An 18,351-nucleotide genomic window follows, 5' to 3' on the forward strand; every position below is an offset into this window, starting at 1 on the left:
GTCACCACCCATTTTCCATGGGCTACACCAACAGAATTGCTGTGATAGGACGTGGTTTATGGAGGAGAGGGGTAAAAACACGTAGGCTTAACACCTGTCAAGTATTATCCATACCTCTCTTGTGTGTCTCCTCCAGTAGAACACAGGCTAACGGCAGGAGAGGCTTTGGCTCCCTGTCTGTAGACCAGCTTGCTGACTTCTAAATCTCAGTTGTTTACTTCCTTTAAACATATGGTCTATTTGTCATGAATATGACCCTCATAAAGGTCTGAGCAATGCTTAGAAGAATAAAATACATTGTTAAACCTTTCATCCCTCAAATATCTGTCACACTGCCAGGCCAGGTGGAGTAATAATTATGCTTGCATGTATCAGCAAATAACAGCACTAACAGATGAAACTACTTCAAGTAATTAACTTACTCATAACTTGGGTTTTTTTTTTTTTTTTTTTGATAGAAATAGCCTAGAAAGGCTGAAGTCATGAAGAGCAGGAAAGAATAAAGCAAGAAGAAAAGGTCACCATAGGATCAGGCTGTCTGTTTAAATACTGAAAAGACAAGGTCAGCATGACTACACACACGTACACACACACCCACACACACACACACACACATACACAGAGTCAATCACCAGAAAAGAACTGTAGTTACTGGGTGAATATAGGAGTGAATGAATGAGTAATCTTGGTATATACACCTATATAAGAAAAAAAAAGACAAATCAATGTATATTAAACAGTTATAACTTACCTACTGTGTTAATTTCCTGTGGTTGCCATGAAAAAAAAAAATTTTACCATAGCCCTGGTGACTTAAAACAACACAAATTTAATTCTCTCACAGTTCTAGAGTCCAGAGTTCAAAATCAAGGTGTGGTCGGGACCATGCTCCTTCCAGAGATTTGAGGGAGAATCCATTCCTGGTGTCTTTTGCCTCCTGGGGGCTGCCAGCTTTCATTAGCGTTCTTGGGGTTAATGCTATATCCCGTCACTCTCTGCTTCTGTTGTCGCATCATCTTTTCTGTGTGCTAAATCTCCCTCTCCCTCTTTTCTATAAGGGTACATGTGATGGCTCCAGAGGCTATGCAGAAAATCTAAAATAATCTCCCAGGCCAGGAAAGGACAGGACACAGATAAGGAGAAGAGAAATACTGGATTACCTGGCAATATATCCACCAGGCTTAAATGAAATGGGCTTTAGAATTTTCTAGAATGCTATGACCAAGGAAATCCTGACTTTCAATGTTCTATCTCTCTCATAAATGTGCTTACTATTACCCTTTACCTAGATTTCTCAAATTTACCTTTTGTCATTTGACGCTACTTGAAATTAATCTCTTGGGGATTTTTGATCATTATATATGAATATTCACCAAAATAGACAGTGATAGAAATACCTAGTATCTCAATACTAAATGAGGCATAATTAATACATAGGCGAAGAAAGGAGGGTAGAAACTGATAATTCATTTTCATATATCCTCCAAGTGTGCCCCATTTCCATCCCATATCCCACTCCAACTTTCAAGTAAACTATAGATGGGAAAAGAGAAAAAATAGCTATGCAAGTATGACTTTGCTATTGTAGATTCCAGGGTGATTTGGAACTACTTTTGAAAAAAATTGAAAAAAACTTTCCCAATAAACACATGATTTAATCATAAAATTGAATTAATTATGTTAATTATAAGGACATTTTTGTAAAATTTCTCTTCATATAATTTATATTAGTTATCCTATTAGTTTGGTGCTGAGATAGAAAGAGCCCCTAAATGAGATACTTGGCTTGCCTGGTGACTGCTCAAGTACCAAGAACAAAGGCTCCTTTTATTTCATTGTTCTAACCTTTATGACATGTGGCTTCCATCTTATGTTCAATGGCTGGACCAACCCCCCTGGTCTCTATTCCTGGAAAAGGCAAAGGGAGTAAGGCGAGGACATCCCATTAAGGGAAAATCCAAGAACATGCTCTTTCTGCTCTAAAAGCCAGAACTCAATCATGTAACCATGATCAGATGCAGGGGAAACTAGACAATGCACTCTTTGCTTTGAATGGCCTTGTAAAAGTTAAAATTCCATTAATGTGGAGGAGGAGGACACATATGGGGGGTCAATTAACTTTCCCACAGCCCACCCTTTCACCTACCCAGATATCTGTGGTACTCTTTTCATAGAGCACATTCAAGCCCTCTCTAAGTCTCATTCAGTATGTGACAACCATCAAATAGATAAGTTATGTGCCCCTCCATACCAAATTTATAATGGTGGGATAGGACTGAGATAATTGTCATTAAGTCTCTAATGTTAAACAAGGAAAAAAAAAATAGGAAACACTGGACAGTTATCAGTCTATAGAGATTATCACGGGCTAGTGGTAAGAATTGCAAAGACTACCTACCTTTAAGTACCTTAAATGGCCAGTCTGACTGCCCTGAATATTCTCTCTACGAGGATCCCTTGACTTTGCCCATAGGGAAGCTTATTTCTAGTGTCCTCTCTGGCCACCTCTGAAGATGTCTGAAGGCTGCCTTGCTTTTGTAATCTGACTTCATTTGTTTTAGCTGGTAGCTTCTTTGGAAGTGCAATGTCCTCAAAAATTTGGTAGGTTTCCAATATTGTTGTTCCTACTCAATTCCATTTGGGAGTAACCACAATCAAAGTTTGGACATAATTTTAAAACCTGAGATCACTGGGTTTTTATTTACTGGTTTCTGTGTTCTACTCTCCTACCCCATCTTCTCAACATGATGGATATACTACCTTCAAAGCTATTTGGAACAATTATCCTGGATGAAAAAGCAGTGCTCTTTTTAAAATTTTTATTTGTTTGTTTGTTTGTTTTTAGGACTGCACCTGTAGCATATGGAAGTTCTCAGGCTAGGGCTCAAATTGGAGTATAGCTGCCAACCTATGCCACAGGCACAGCAATGCCAGATCTGATTTTTTTTTTTTTTTTTTTTTGAGAAACCAGTGCTCTTAATCTGACCTTTACCATTTGGCTGGCTTTCAATATCTAGCAGAGATTCTGAGGCCCCCAAGTCATCAGCATAAACATTACCCATTCATGAGGTTGACAGACTTGAGGGGATATTGAAGGCATGTATAGAAGGTGACATCTTGAAAGGTGAGCAGAAGTTAGATGAAGATATGAGGGAAGGAGGACTCAGCTAGAGGAAACAGCAGGAAAGGCCATGAAGGAAAGAGAAATTCAGTGAATGAAAAGAAACCTTGGCAAACAAACTGAGACTGGGAATAAGACTGAACATGTAGCAGAAGCCAGATGATGGAAAATTTATACATTAAGTCAAGAGGAGCCATTTGAATATTGAATAGGGTGGTTGCAAAAGAGATTTTTTTGATACTCCATTCTAATACCAGTGTGAAGGGTGGATTTAAGAAACAAAAATTTTGAGATGAGAACACCATTTAGAAGGTTCATGGAGGGGGAGAAAGTGGGATGGATTGGGGATCTGGGGCTAGTAGATGAAAACTCTTGCATTTGGAGTGGACAGGCAATAAGATCCTGCTTTACAGCTCAGGGAACTATATATCTAATCACTTGTAATGGGACATGATGGAGGATAACGTGAGAAAAAGAATATATATATATGTGTGTGTATATATAAATATACATACATATATGAGACTGGGTCACTTTGCTTTACAACTGAAATCGACAGAACATTGCAAATCAATCATAATAAAAAATTAAAAATAAATAAATAAATAAAATAAAAACCACAAAAAAGAGAAGGTTATCATAGGAATCCAGACAAGAGATGATGAGAGAGTGATAAAAAGGTCAAGAAATATTTAATAAACAAATCTGTAGTTCTCAGTGTGGTTTGGTTGTAATAGTGTGAGAGAGAGAAAGGAAGAGGGCAATGTCCAGAAATCATGAGGAGAAGGAAAAGGAGACTGATTCTATTGAGAGGTATTATAATAAAAGAGTCTTATGAACTCCAGAGGAGGGAAATATAAGATGCTTTTTCTCAAGTTCAGAGCATCCTGGAGAAATTTGTCGAGGAGTCTTTAGTGAACAGATGATACTTAAAATTTTGAAATAAAATGGATATCTCTAAGATAATGTAAATACAGTGAGAAGAAAATTTGGGGATCATCAAAATTTTAGAGGAAGGCAGAAATAAAGAGGCCCCTCAAGAAACCAGGAAGGACAGTCAGAGAAGCAAGATGAGAATCAAGGAAGTGATGTAAACGCCTTGCTCTGGGGGATGGAGAAGGCCAGATTGTAGTAGGTTGAAGAGCAAATGGGGGATGTGAGTAGGAAAGAACAGGAAAATGCTGGGATGATATTTTTAGGGGAAGATGGGGTGAGATAATGGGTGGAGGGAGGGCCCGCTCCACAAAGGGAGGAATCGCAAGCATGGTAGAGAAGGGGACCTTGATCATGAGGGAGGGCTCATCCTCTGAGACTGGAAGGTGCGCGTGCAAACCGGTGGATCAGAATTGGGAAAAGAAAGTTGAGGGATCTTTTACTTAACAGACTTAATTTTGCAGCTGAGTGTAAAGGAGTTGGGAGTGAAGGAGCTATGGAATCAACCGCTCTCTTCACACTCTCAGCACTTACACAAGATTTAAATCAAGCCCAAAGAAATGGGGATGAAATATCCTGGGAGAAGGCAGGAAGGCAAAAGAGTGAGCAAGAGAAAGACCTAAAGGTTGATCCCAGCAGGCCCTGCTCTGGGGTGAGAGTGCAGTCCCTCACATATCTCTTATCACCCTGGAGAAGGTGGAGCCTGGCCTGCCTACTCTCCCTTGGCTTCTGCCTTTACCTCCTGCTCTTACAGAATGGAGCTCCCTGGCTCCCCATTCAACCTGTAATCCGTTCAGAATATTTAGCCAGGTCAACCTGGACACAGTTATTTTCAAAGACTGAGGTTTTAAAAAATAGGATTTGACTAAATCTGTACTAATTTTTAAATAATACTTCTCTGACAGTTCATCACACATCCTACACATTTGAAGGATCATCTCTAGCAACCATTCTGTGATGGTAATGTTTAAACTATTTTCTCATAAGCTTATCTGTGCTTGGTCAAACACAAGCCACTAGTAATACTATTTGAAAACCAGAAGTAAAAGGAAAAAGAGAATGAGAGCAAAAAAGAGAGAGAGAGAGGAGAAACAAAAAAGGAGCATTATGAAAATAAAAATTAACTTATGAGCTGAACTTGCCAAACCAAAAATATTTCACCTGGGAAAAAAGATTTTCTGGGGAGCTCTCCACAATGGCTTGTGTGGGCAGGAGTTTCAGGGTTTACGCCAAGGCTTTTTGGAACTTATACCTCAATTTTCTCTTCTTCCTCATTCTTTTTTTAAAACTACTTCATGATTTGAGTCTTCTGAAATCTATAATGAGAGAGGGAACGAATCAAATTTTAGGAGATTCTGGCACACAGGCAGTTTGTGAAAATGAATGCTAAGACACCACAGAATTTCATTTCTTAATAGAAACACCTGCAGCTGTTTTTGTGACCTGGAGATTTTAAGGCTACAGCGCTGAGTTTCTTTCATACAGATACTTAAAGAAAGCACTGCATCTTTATTTTATTTTTTCAAGTTTTTGGCCATGGCATGTGGGCATTCCCAGGCCAGGGATCGAACCCAAGGCACAGCAGTGACTCAAGCCGCTGCAGTGACAACACCTGATCCTTAACCCACGGCACCAAAGAGAATTCCACAGCATCTTTATTTTAAATCAGAAGATACACTTTCTTAAATGCGTGTTTGTCTGATGATCTCTAGCCCATTTTAAATCATGTTCCTTCTTGGAATTCCCACTGTGGTTCAGTGGGTTTAGAACCTGACATAGTGTCCATAACGATGCAGGTTCAATCCCTGACCTGGATCAGTGGGTTAAGGATCTAATGTTGCTGCAAGCTGCAGCAAAGGTCACAGATGTGGCTTGGATCCCACATTGCTGTGACTATGGCATAGGCCAGCAGCTGCATCTGCTATATGACCCCTGGCCCCAGGAACATCCATATGCAGTGGGTGTGGCCATAAAAAGAAAAAAAAATCATGTTCCTTCTTTTTTTAATTTTTTAATTTTAATGTTTAATATTTTTATCATGTTCATTCTTGACCTTATTCCTCCCCTCAAGAAAATTTTACAAGATACTATCAATCAATGCAGTGCTTAGTCAATCGTATAAACTTATGGTTACCAAAGGGGAAAGATGGAGGGGAGCCATAAATTAGGAGTTTGGGATTAACGTATATGCACTACTATATATGAAACAGATAATCTACAAGGACCTACTGTATAGCACAGGGAATTGTACTCAATATTCTGTGATAACCTATATGCGAAAAAAAGCTGAAAAAGAAAGGATATATGTATATGCATAACTGAATCACTTTGCTATCACCTGAAACTAACACATCATTGTAAATCAACTCTATTCCAATATAAAATTAATGCTAAATTTTTTTTAAAAAGAAAATTTGTATACAGTTAAGTATGTCACAGCTCTCTTTTATCAGTGTCTTCATTTTAATCTTTTCTTACCCTGATCAACCATATAACATCAGTTCAAACACCAGATCAACCCAAAGAAATCAGATTTCTTCGTTCTCTAATTTTGTCTTCGTTCTCCTTGCCAAGGAATAATTTCTGCTCTATATAAAGGCAGAGTGAATTATCACCACACATACAAGTATTTGCTCTACACACTTACACAGACCTCTACACAAACACACACACAAGAATACAAACACTCATGCAAAGACACAGACATCAGACTCCAACAGAAGGAAGAGAAAGCCTGAAACAAACAAACTTCTGTGACGAATTTCCCAAACTGACCAAAAATAGCCCTTCTGCACAAAAACCACCAATTCAATGCAAAAAAAACTACCATCTGGTTACTGTCAGGTCTTTAAATGCAGAAAGGACTTTTTACACTTGTATTTATTTTTCACTAAACATACTGGGTTTTTCCCCACTGTGTGCATCCTGTCTAGAAAAGGTAAATTTGGTCTTCCTTGTTCAGACTGTCTTAGCAGAATTATATCAAAGTACTAGAATTAGTTTGTACTTGTCACCCCCAAATGTGATGTTACATAATTCACTCCTCTCCCCCCATTTTTTTAATAGCCGCACCAGGGGCATGTGGAAGTTCCAAGGCCAGGGACTGAATCACAGCCACATCTGTGACCCACGCTGCAGCTGTGCCAATCCCAGATCCTTTAACCCTCTGCCATGGACAGGGTATCGAACCCATGTCTCCACAGCAACCTGAGCCACGGCAGTTGGCTTCTTAACCCCCTGGGCCATAACGGGAACTCCTATATTCACTCTTTAAATGACAGAATCTCAAATTCTGACAAGTGAGGTTCTGAAACAACCTTGATTCTTCCATAAAGACACTTATGCAAACTAAGGCCATAACAACCTTACTTCACTTTAGCATACATTCCACACAGAACTCTGGTACCAGAAAAACAGCAATAACAACTCCAGAAAGGAGTGAGGTGCTGAACAGTGACCAGGAATTGTCCTCAGTGGCCTTGTTTGAAGGTGTTCATGATGTATATCCTGGGCTACACTGCCAGGTTTCCCAACTCCCACAGTGTGACAGCCTCACTGAGAGGTTCCCTCATACACAGGCCTAGCACAGCTGCTTTTATTTCCCTAATAATGGAAAGAGCAGAAACACATCTGTTTTCATACTTTGCTGTTGACAGTTCACCAAAAAATGTGCATTCAACAGTTTTCATCCAAATAGACACAGACATGTTGGGTCCAAAACACAGAAAGGTTATCCGATGTTTTGGTTTTGAGTTTGTGAAAGAAATTTAATTTTTACATTTTATGGCACGCCTAGAACAAATCTCTCTTCAAATTTTGACAATATTCTTTTTTTTTTTTGCTTTTTAGTGCTGTACCCGTGGCATATAGAGGTTCCCAGTCCAATTGGAGCTACAGCTGCCAGCCTACACCACAACCACAGCAACTTGGGATCCAAGCCGCATCTGCGACCTACACCACAGCTCACAGCAACACCGGATCCTTAACCCACTGAGTGAGGCCAGTGATAGAACCTGTAACCTCATTGTTCCTAGTCAGATTCGTTTCCTCTGGGCCACAATGGGAAATCCAAATTCTGACAATATTCTTAGTGATGTTCCAGACGATTTCCAGGAGCATCACTGCAGAGTGTTGAAGCTCATTTCTATGTTTTGTAAAGTATATTTTGAGATAGTTATTGGACAGAAATGAATTATGCAAAATATTTCAGTCTTCAAAGCAGGGAATGATAAAGAATACAAATGCAGGTATAATGTGCATATGATATAACAGAGACATGTGCGCAAAGAGAAAATTGCTTCTAATAGTTACTCAGCGTATCTGTATCTGATAATTTTTTTAGATTCTTTCTCCCTAAATAAAACCCAGCCTGACAAAAATGCTATTTCTCTTTGAAAAAAACTTGTGTGTAAGAAATGCTGATTTTAACAGATAGCTATTTTTCACAGTCTGGCATAACAAAATATGCAGTGTGATTTTACCACTCATGAAGCAGAGAAGTGGAGAGGGGTAATAAGATATATAGCATGTGAAACTGTATATCCTTCAAAGGAAAGACATTTTCCAACATGTCTTTGCAGGATGCCCCATGTAGATGAGTGGCAGGTGAGTGGCTGTGATCAATGGGGAGGGTTTTGGGAGAAGAACAAAGAAATGAAAGGTTGTTGGCTTTCATCTTAGAGTTTGTCTCAACCACATCAAATAGACATTTAAAATATATAACCATATGCTATTTAGTAATTATTATTATGCATTATTATTAATATTTTAGATTATTAGAATTAAGATATTTTAAACACACACCTAGATTTTCTGCCTATGGTATTAAAATTCAGTTTCAGAGCTAAATCTTCTGACTAATCTTTTTTATAATTAATTTGAGATTATTCCATCTAATAGTAACAGTTAATTGACTGTCAAGATAAAGAAGAAATATAGCCTTTTATTTCGGATGAAGAAACTAAAGAACTTATAGAGAATCTTGTGATTATCCATACATGGCCCCAAAATTTATACTGCAGAAGAACCTGTGTATACCTAAATGAAACGTTGAGAAGAGTTGGGTGACTTTTCCAATATATGAACAAATAACACATTTTCAAGGCACTGGATTACTTTGAAGTAAGGGTCTCACACCTTAGCTGCCAGATGGGCCAATTAATACACAAACATCTACTATTCTTGCAGCAGAAGTATGCAGAATTATTCAACTCAGTTTCAGGTTGTTTTTTTTAACTTATTTCAAAGCAAGTAGAAAAATTTTCAATTGTTGGTACATGCTTTAGTCTCTGCCTACACTCCTTTTTATCAAATCCCCCACAATCTATGATGAACATAAACTTCCAAACCCACACATACCCACTTGAACATGTTGAAACTCAACTTCAGATACAGTGCCTATATTCTTTGAACAGGCATTTATTAGCTAACGAACTAGCAATAAGCAGTCACTGCCCTTTTGTAACTGCCTGTGTTTAAAAAAAAAAAAAAAAAAGCTATATCACCTTATGAAAAATGTTTCCCATGTATTCACACAACACACAGTACCCTGTACAGAATGCTCAAATGATACTGTTCCTATCATCCCTGATGCCCCAATGCTGAAGATCTAAAAGTTTTCTTTAAAAAAAAAAAAATCCAAAGTCAATCCACAGGGTTAAGAAGGAAAGAGTATAATAAGAAAGACGTAAGGACCAGCTTCGCCAGTTGTAAAGTAGGTGTGAGTGAGAGACCAGCAGTTAGATTTTTTTTTTTCCTTGATCTTAGAAAAATCAGCATTTTACAGGAAAGGGAAAGACTAGAAATAGGAGAAGAAAGTCTTAAGCAATAGTCCACTTTCAGTTTTTGAATTTTTTTGCTTCCTCCTCACCATTTTGCAGCTTCTTTCTGTAATTTTGCTCATATAAGTTGAAACTCTGAAATTTTGTTTTGCTAACCATTATTCTCTGTGATGATTCATCATTTACAGACAAGAAGGGGTCTTTTAGACAGGATTCCGCACAAAGAAACAAGGGAACTGAATTCTAATCCCAACTCCTCCTTTACTTGGAAATTCATTTTGGCCAAGTCCGCTAAACTGCTCCATGGCTCACTTTAACTCATTGATAAAATGAGCATAATAATATTTGCGTTGCCTTACAAAAATGTTGGAAATAGAGAACATTTTGCACATTACACATGTTCTGTATTATTAGTGTTAGTAAACCTGCCAAAAATTAATTCTAAATTTAAAACTAAAAGCCACAAATGAATTTTTCATTTACTCATTCATATGGAATCTTGAAGCACAATTAAAGGATCTCAAAGTGGCCCTAGGAAATAAGTGGTAAAACAAACCAGCTTTGCCAAATATGAGGAGTTATAAAAATTTCACCCTGCCAACAGCCATACTGGTCTTCTTCCAGTTCTAATGCACTCCTTTTTATATAATCAGTGAATTTGCTGATTTAAATACAAGTCTAGGAAAAAAAACTCCTGAGCAGCTACTTTACGGTTCATGCTTCCCTCTCCATCCATATCTCACACCATTTCCCTCACTGTGGTCCAGCCATAATGGGCTCCTGTTTATATTAAGCCTTCATCATGGTGTCAGTAGCCTTTTGGACTATTCACCCTGCCCCTGTGCCTTCACTGGCCAACTCATTCTCACATCTTCCATCTCTGTTCAAACCATACCTTCACAAGGAGCCTTTCACAACCATTCTATCTCCTTATAAAGATGCTCACCCATTATTCCCTAACACGTCATTCTCATTGCTCTTCCCACTTTTATCTCATTTATTTGTCTAGTATATGGTCAAACAAAAGTGTCATCATTCTTTATTCTTCTCTTTCCCTCAGTCCTGTGCTTGATCCATCAGCTAGTCACCTCTGTCTCCAAAATGCACTCAGTACATGTTTATTCATCTCCATCTCTTCCTGTCAAGATGCTATCTAGTTACCAGCATCACCAGTTTAATCTGCAATTGTCCCTGCTTCTACATCTAATTTCACATATTCAATTTTTTCATAATAGTCATAATAATCTTTTCTAGAAAAACCTAACTCAGATTCTTCATGTACCTATTTTTAAAAAGCCTCTGATGTCTTCCCCATCACTTAGAGGGAGATCTGAACTCCTTACCATGGCCTGCAAGACCTGCCCATTTCTCTAACGTCACCGTTTATCTACCCTCCCTCCTCACTCTGCAAAGCCATACTTCTGTTGACCTTCTTCTGTTTCTCTTAAGGGCATTCGCTTGTTGCCTCTGCTTGAGCACATGTCCCTCTGGCTTTCACATGACTCGTTTGCTTTCATCATTCAGGTCTTATCTCAAATGCCACTTGCCAGGCAAGCCCTTCTTGGCCACCCTCCACTCTCTGTCACTTTCCATCACGTTATTATGTGTTCTTTCTTCCATAGTGACTATCACTATCTGAAATAATACTGTTCTTTCATTTACTGACTTATAAGTTTTCCATCTTTCCCACTGATATGTTAGATCTTTGAGAGTAGGGATATTTTTTGTCTTTCTCACTGTGATTTCATTAGTACTTAAAATAGGATCGATCAAAAACAGGAGATGCTTAATTCAAATATTAGCTAAGTAAATTAATGTGTGGTTTATTGCCTGTCCTACTCACAAATATGTAAATTCCATGAAGGAAGGAACTTGCCTGTTACATGTGTTGCTGTGGTCCCATTACCAGTCCAGTGCTTGATGAGTACTCATTAGCTAATGTTTAGACAGGTATTGAATACAAGATAAATAAAGGACTGAGTCTGAAGAAGATAATAAATATAAGCATTTTTAGGCTATAATTCAAAATTTATTTGTAATGGATAGTGTAGTAACAGAAGTTAAAAATGCTAACATCTTTTGGCAACCTATACAAGAGGCAGGAAGCCAAGAATTTCCATTGAAAGATGTGTAAAAAATAAATTAAAAAAAAAAAAGAAAGACGTGATTGGGTCACTAAGTAGAGATTCTTATTTCAGGCTGAAGTACTCAATCTCTTAGCTGCTGGGATTATTGCCTACTGATGGCTCACAGCTATGTTCCTCCCCAGGCATGGGCCTCCCCTAACTGAGAGAGCTGCCTTTCCAGAGGTGATGGTGCTCACATTCAGTGACTGTCAGACACTGAAGTGTAAATGCACAGACCCCTTTGCCTCAACCAGGGATGGAGTGAGAGCCTCTGTGGAAACTGCATCACATTTAGGTGTCCCTCTCCCCAGTCTTGCTTCGCTCTTTCCTTTAGAGCTATTGTTCCTGCACTTAAATTTCTACCAGCGCCTATTCCCCCAGGAAACTCATCTCAGAGAGTTGGCTCTAGGAATGAGTTTTAAGATGGGATTTGGGGGAGTTCCCATCGTGGCTCAGCAGAAACAAATCTGACTAGTATCCATGAGGATGCAGGTTCGATCCCTGGCCTCTCTCAGTGGGTTAAGGATCTGGTGTTGCCATGAGCTGTGGTGTAGGTCACAGAGGTGGCTCGGATCTGGCGTTGCTGTGGCTGTGGTGCAGGCCTGCAGCTGCAGGTCAGATTCAACCCCTAGCCTGGAAACCACCATATGATGTGGGGGCGGCCCTAAAAAAAAAAAAAGACAAAAAATAAAATAAAATGGGATTTTGGAGTTGAATCAACCTTCATCCAGTAGCAATGAGGACCCCTCGCTGCTATCAGGTGGAGTTCAGAGAGCCTCCAGCATGCTGCACAATGCAGTTGGAATGGGATACAAGTTGAAGGAAATGTACTGATACTGAAAATAGCTCAGGTGTTTGAGAGGTTCAGGAGCAAGTCATAATTATAAGGATCATGGAATCAAATGGTTGTTGCCAGAAGCTACTGAAACATTAGAGAAAGAAAATGTCCTGGACAATTAATTACCAACACAAGTGAAATGTGAAACCCAGAAGGCCTTGGCATCATGTACACTCATTTCTGTAGCCTGAAGCACGAAAAGCTGAGGTTAAAACCTAGGCCTTATACAAGGGTATTGCAGGGAAGGATGAGTTTTCAACCCAGTCCTTCAGGGACCTAACTGGCAAGAAGTAGCACTCTGAAACTTCCAGTGGGGACTTTGGGGTCAATGTACTTGAGAATCTTGTATTCCCAGGTTCCCTTAAAGTCTGTGTGCCTGCAGTGACAAGGCCAGATTCTTAGCTGTGCCACAAGAGAACCCCAAGCCATATCTTTTTTTTTTGGCTGTGCCTGGCGTGCAGAGATTCCCGAGGCAGGGATTAAACCTGTACCAGGGCAGGGACCTGACCTACAGAAGTAACAACTTGAATCCTTAATCCATGAGCCACCAGGGAACTTGGTTGCACTTACCTTTTTTTTTTTTTTTTTTTTTTTTTTTTTTTTTTTTTTTTTTTAAACAGGACCAATAGCATATTGACGTTCCTGGGCCAGGGATCCAGTTTGCACTACAGCAGTGACCCGAGCCGTGGCAGTAACAATGCAAGATCCTTAACCAGCTGAGCCCCCAGGTAACTTTTGTTTTTCATTTTATCCATGTACCACACAAGTCTTGGAGCTACCTCTGCAGTCCTACTTTGTTGGGTGGCAACCTCCTTGGGAGCGTCCCAGGTGTCACCTGAAACCAACCCAGTATACAGAGGGCAGGGAGAGAGCAAAGAAAAGAGGCAGACCAACTCTACATTGGTAGGTGACAAGTTTAATAAGCAAGGGAGCTGAATTTATGAAGCTTATGTTGGGCAGCCCAGGATGACTAGATCTAGCCCCCACTCACCAAATCCTTATTTTTTTTTTTTTTTTTTGTCTTTTGTCTTTTTGTTGTTGTTGTTGCTATTTCTTGGGCCGCTCCCGCGGCATATGGAGGTTCCCAGGCTAGGGGTCTAATCGGAGCTGTAGCCACCGGCCTATGCCAGAGCCACAGCAACGCGGGATCCGAGCCGCATCTGCGACCTACACCACAGCTCACGGCAGCGCCGGATCGTTAACCCACTGAGCAAGGGCAGGGACCGAACCCGCAACCTCATGGTTCCTAGTCGGATTCGTTAACCACTGCGCCACGACGGGAACTCCCCCACTCACCAAATCTTAAAAGTTTATGTAGACGCTTACACTGGGTTAAGTCACTTGAACAATCCAGATGTTCTCAATACCACATTACTATCTCAAGACTATGTCCTTGGGTAGCTTCTGGTATGAAGAGGGCAAGCAAGGACAGCACCGAGGTGAGCAGGCTCCAAATGCCCAAGTCCAGCTCACAGGTCAAACTGGCAGTCACATCTTAACCTGCCCCCATGCACTTTTCTCTTTTTCAGGGGAAGAAATTGAGGCCCAGAGGGGTGAAGTATCTTCCTTATGATCTTCTAATTAATCAGTGGCAATGCCAAACCTAAAACCTCAGCATTTTCAATCTTTTATCAATGGTCATTAATGTAACTTTTTTTTTTTTTTTTTTTTTTTTTTTGCTTTTTTTAGGGCCACACTCACAGCATATGCAGGTTCACAGGATAGGGGCTGAAATCTGAGCTGCAGCTGCCAGTCACAGCAACACCAGATCTGGGCCACGTCTGTGACCTACACCACAGCTCAAGGCAAAACGCCAGATCCTTAACCCACTGAATATAGCCAGGAATGGAGCCCAGATCCTCAAGGATACTAGTCAGGTTTGCTACTGCTGAGCCACAAACGGTAACTTTTTTGAAGAGTAAAAATAGCCTAATTTCCATCCAGAATTTTTGAATTAAAAAAAAAAAAAGATGTGTTAAAGAAGTACCAATGTTTGTTAGCTTATCAAAAGTTATCATGCATATCTAAATTTATTTACACTTGAGCAGAGAATCTACTATAAAAATACTGCCTTTCCATTAGTGTTTTCTTTAGAACTGATTCACTCTTTCAGAAATGCTTCACGCATCAGGCAATTCTGTTACTAATAAATGATAGAATCAAGTGATAACACATCTGCCCAGCAGGTGACAAAAATTCACATCCCAGGAGAGCAAGTGCTCAGAATTCTCAGTTGAATTTTAGGTGGTTTTGGAAATATTTACAAGAGATAGAAAATCTTTCTAGTATGTTTTGGCAGTCTATTGTAAGAGCAGGTAACCAATGCTTGTACTTTGAAAGATGTAATTGGTTCAGTAACCATGGGTGATTTTTGTTGTTAATGTTGCTTACAGTAAAGATCAGCGACGTTTATTTGGAGGCAGGGTAAACATCTCTGCCCTGAGATAAACAATTGGCAGATCTGGAGAGATGACAAAAGGCAGCCTCCCCAGGGACCTGGCACTGGCTTTTCTAGGCCTTGAGAAGTGACAGAATTGTTTCCTTAGCTGCTAGGAAGCATTATATTAGGTAGATTCTTAAATAAAATACAAGGATGTAATTTGAATCCCTCTGCATGCTACACTTAGACTGCTTTACTCTTGTTGTCTGAAAATGAAAATTTTTACAATTGTGTACATAATGTCTTTGAACTTTGAGCATCTGCCTGAAACATCTGTTTCAGATTAAATTAAACCTAACATTTTCACTGGTAGAGAATCTGCAACAGATAAAAAGGAAAAATTGTGGGTGTAATGGGGACTGTGCAAGCTTCAATTTTCTTCTTCTCACTCAAGATTATATGAGAAAAGGTCTTACTCATTTTATTCAGAGAAATAGAAGGAGTATAATGTTAAAAGTTGGAAATCTTTGAAGGTATAGGACCTCTTTTCAGGTACAGTGCTAAGAATTAAACCAGTTCACTATTGAAAAAAGGATTTCAGTCTTTAACAACAAAAATCAATGTGTAGTTGACTTTAAGTGTTTTTAGAAGCATTTTTTATTATGATAATCTTGTTTGGGGCATTTTTAATTCCTAGTATTAATGGGAACTGTATAGTTAACTCTGAATTCATACTTTCTAGGATGGATGGTTTTATGTTTCCACTTGGCTAGGCAATAGTTCCCAGTTATTCAGTCAAACACTAATCTAGGTTTTACTGCAAAGGTATTTTATAGATGTAGTTAGCATTTATAGTCAGCTGCCTTTAAATAAAGGAGATTACTCTCCATAATGGGGGTGGGCCTGTCCAAACAGCTGAGAGGCTTTAAAAGCGAATACTGAGGTTTCTCTGGGAAAGATGAAATTTTGCCCAAAGACCTCAGAACCAACTCCTGATGTTTCCAGCCTGCAGACCTGTCTTACAACTTTTGTACTTGCTAGCCCTCACAATAGCAAAAGCAAATTCCTTGAAATAAATCTCTTTATTTGCATATATATGTTGTCTACTTGTTCTAATTCTTTGGAGAACACTGACTGATACACCTTCTGAATAATAAAACATTTACTATAGATGAAAACAGCTCTGATATTTGCAAAATAGTTATTACAGTTCATCATAACTAGCAATGGTTTTAAATTAAAACCCTCTAATTTGTTTATTTTCCCATCAGCATTATTTTTATCTCCACATCTTAGTTCATCATTGATTATCCCACCATCAGATATATTTTTGATTAATTAATTACTACGAGAAGTCAAATATCAAAAATAGAGGCAATTTTCTTAAATATTCTTTCAAAAAAAGAGATTTTTTTCCAAATTAAATAGGAGGAAACTCTTAGAACTATTCCTCATCAATGCTAAAAATAGTCAAAAAACTTTCCTCTACTCCATCCCCAGCTTGTTATTTGAAGAAGGAAGGATGGAAAAGGAAAGAAAGCAGGAGAGACAGACAGAGGGATTGAAAATAATTTCACATGGCTTGCTAAAATTCCAATAGACTATTACCTAAAGTGGAGAAGTTGAGATGAAGAAGAAAATGTGGACATTTTGCTAGCTACCAGGGAGTTATCTGTTATAGGAAAAAAAAGATTAGATTTTGATACCTGTCATTCTAGTTCAGATTACTGAAGATACATAGGAGTAAGCTGTGATTCTTATCATCAGTGAATTTACAGAGGAAAACAACATGACACCAAATCACAGAGACAAGATCACTAATTATCACATTTATCTTTAGCCTTGTATACTGATTCTGCTACTTCTCCTACGCCTAAAGCATTGTGCAAAAAAAAAAAAAAAAAAAAAAGGGAGGGGGAAATAAATAACAACTTTTATGATCTTAAGCAGTTTTAAATGTTAGAACAAAATTATTGTGTTAGAATTATTTATTGTGCATGGCAGAATCCTGCAAAATTTAGTAGCTTAAAATAACAAATTTACAGTTGCGGCAGGAAAAGGAAAGCAGCTTAACTGGGTGGTTCCAGCTCAAGATCTCGCATGAGTTGCAATCAAGATGTCATCTTAGTCCACTGAAGGCTTAGCTGGGGCTGGAAGATCCTCTCCCAAGATGGTTTTCTCAGGTGGTGGTGGCAGAAGGCCTTAGTTCATCACCCTATGAACCTCTTCATAGAGCGTCTTGAGTGTCCAGGTGGTTTCCCCCACAGTATGTGATTCAAAAGAGCAAGGGGAAATTTCAGTGTCTTTTATGACCTCGCCTCAGAAGTCACTGTCTGTCTCCCGGAATATCTAGTTGGTTATTGGATTTAGCCGTGTTCACTATGGAAGGATACACCTAAGATCACGAATATTGGGAGGGAGGGTATTTGGATCCATCTTTGAGGCTGATTACCACAATCATTAAATAACAGGGACAAAAACCACATTTTCAATTTAAATCAGTGGATGCAAGAGTTCCCATTAGGGCTCAATGGGTTAAGGCCCTGATATTGTCTCTGTGAGGATGTAGATTAAATCCCCGGCCTTACTCACTGGGTTACCGGTCCAGCGTTGCCACAAGCTGTGGCACATATCACAGAGGGGGCTCGCTTCTGGTGTTGTCACGGCTGTGGTGTAGGCTGCACCTGTAGCTTCTATTCAACCCCTGGCCTGGAAACTTCCATATGGCACAGGTGCGGCCATAAAAAGAAAAAAAAAATTAACTTGCATATCAGTAGAGTTAAAATTAACATATCTGTTCTGAAATGATAATAGTAGCATAATCAGTATTAGACTGAATTTATCATTCAGGGTTTTCTGAAAGAGGTAAGGAGTTTTTAAGAGGATTTTGAAGATTGATTTTTGATGGACAGAGAATATTTAAAGTGAGTGCAGGAGTTCCCGTCCTGGCTCAGTGGTTAACGAAACTGATTAGCATCCATGAGGACCCCGGTTTGATCCTTGGCCTTGCTCAGTGGGTTAAGGATCTGGCGTTGCCATGAGCTGTGGTGTAGGTTGCAGACGTGCCTTGGATCTGACGTTGCTGTGGCTGTGGCATAGGCGGGTGGCTACAGCTCTGATTGGACCCCTAGCCTGGAACCTCCAAATGCCACTGATGTGGCCCTAAAAGACAA

At 39.3% G+C, this 18,351-nt stretch overlaps 1 long non-coding RNA gene across 3 annotated transcripts in view; it reads left to right on the forward strand.

Moving 5' to 3' along the window:
• The window catches only part of LOC102158650 (uncharacterized), a 103,396-nt gene that overhangs the window by 9,852 nt on the left and 75,193 nt on the right, over nt 1-18,351 (forward strand). For 2 of the 3 annotated variants that reach the window (XR_014839913.1, XR_014839911.1), the window contains 3 exons: nt 459-562; nt 13,419-13,526; nt 14,328-16,273. This is a non-coding gene — a long non-coding RNA (uncharacterized LOC102158650). Of the gene's footprint in view, nt 1-458; nt 563-13,418; nt 13,527-14,327; nt 16,274-18,351 lie in introns of those variants that run through there. The other variant, XR_014839915.1, reaches the window with a different exon arrangement.

The sequence above is a fragment of the Sus scrofa genome, chromosome 1 (assembly GCF_054392235.1).
Source record: "Sus scrofa isolate SSC_HxYL_T2T_F1_AM1 chromosome 1, Sscrofa_HxYL_maternal_Yorkshire_Landrace_v2.0, whole genome shotgun sequence".
In the NCBI taxonomy this organism is placed as follows: Eukaryota; Metazoa; Chordata; class Mammalia; order Artiodactyla; family Suidae; genus Sus; species Sus scrofa.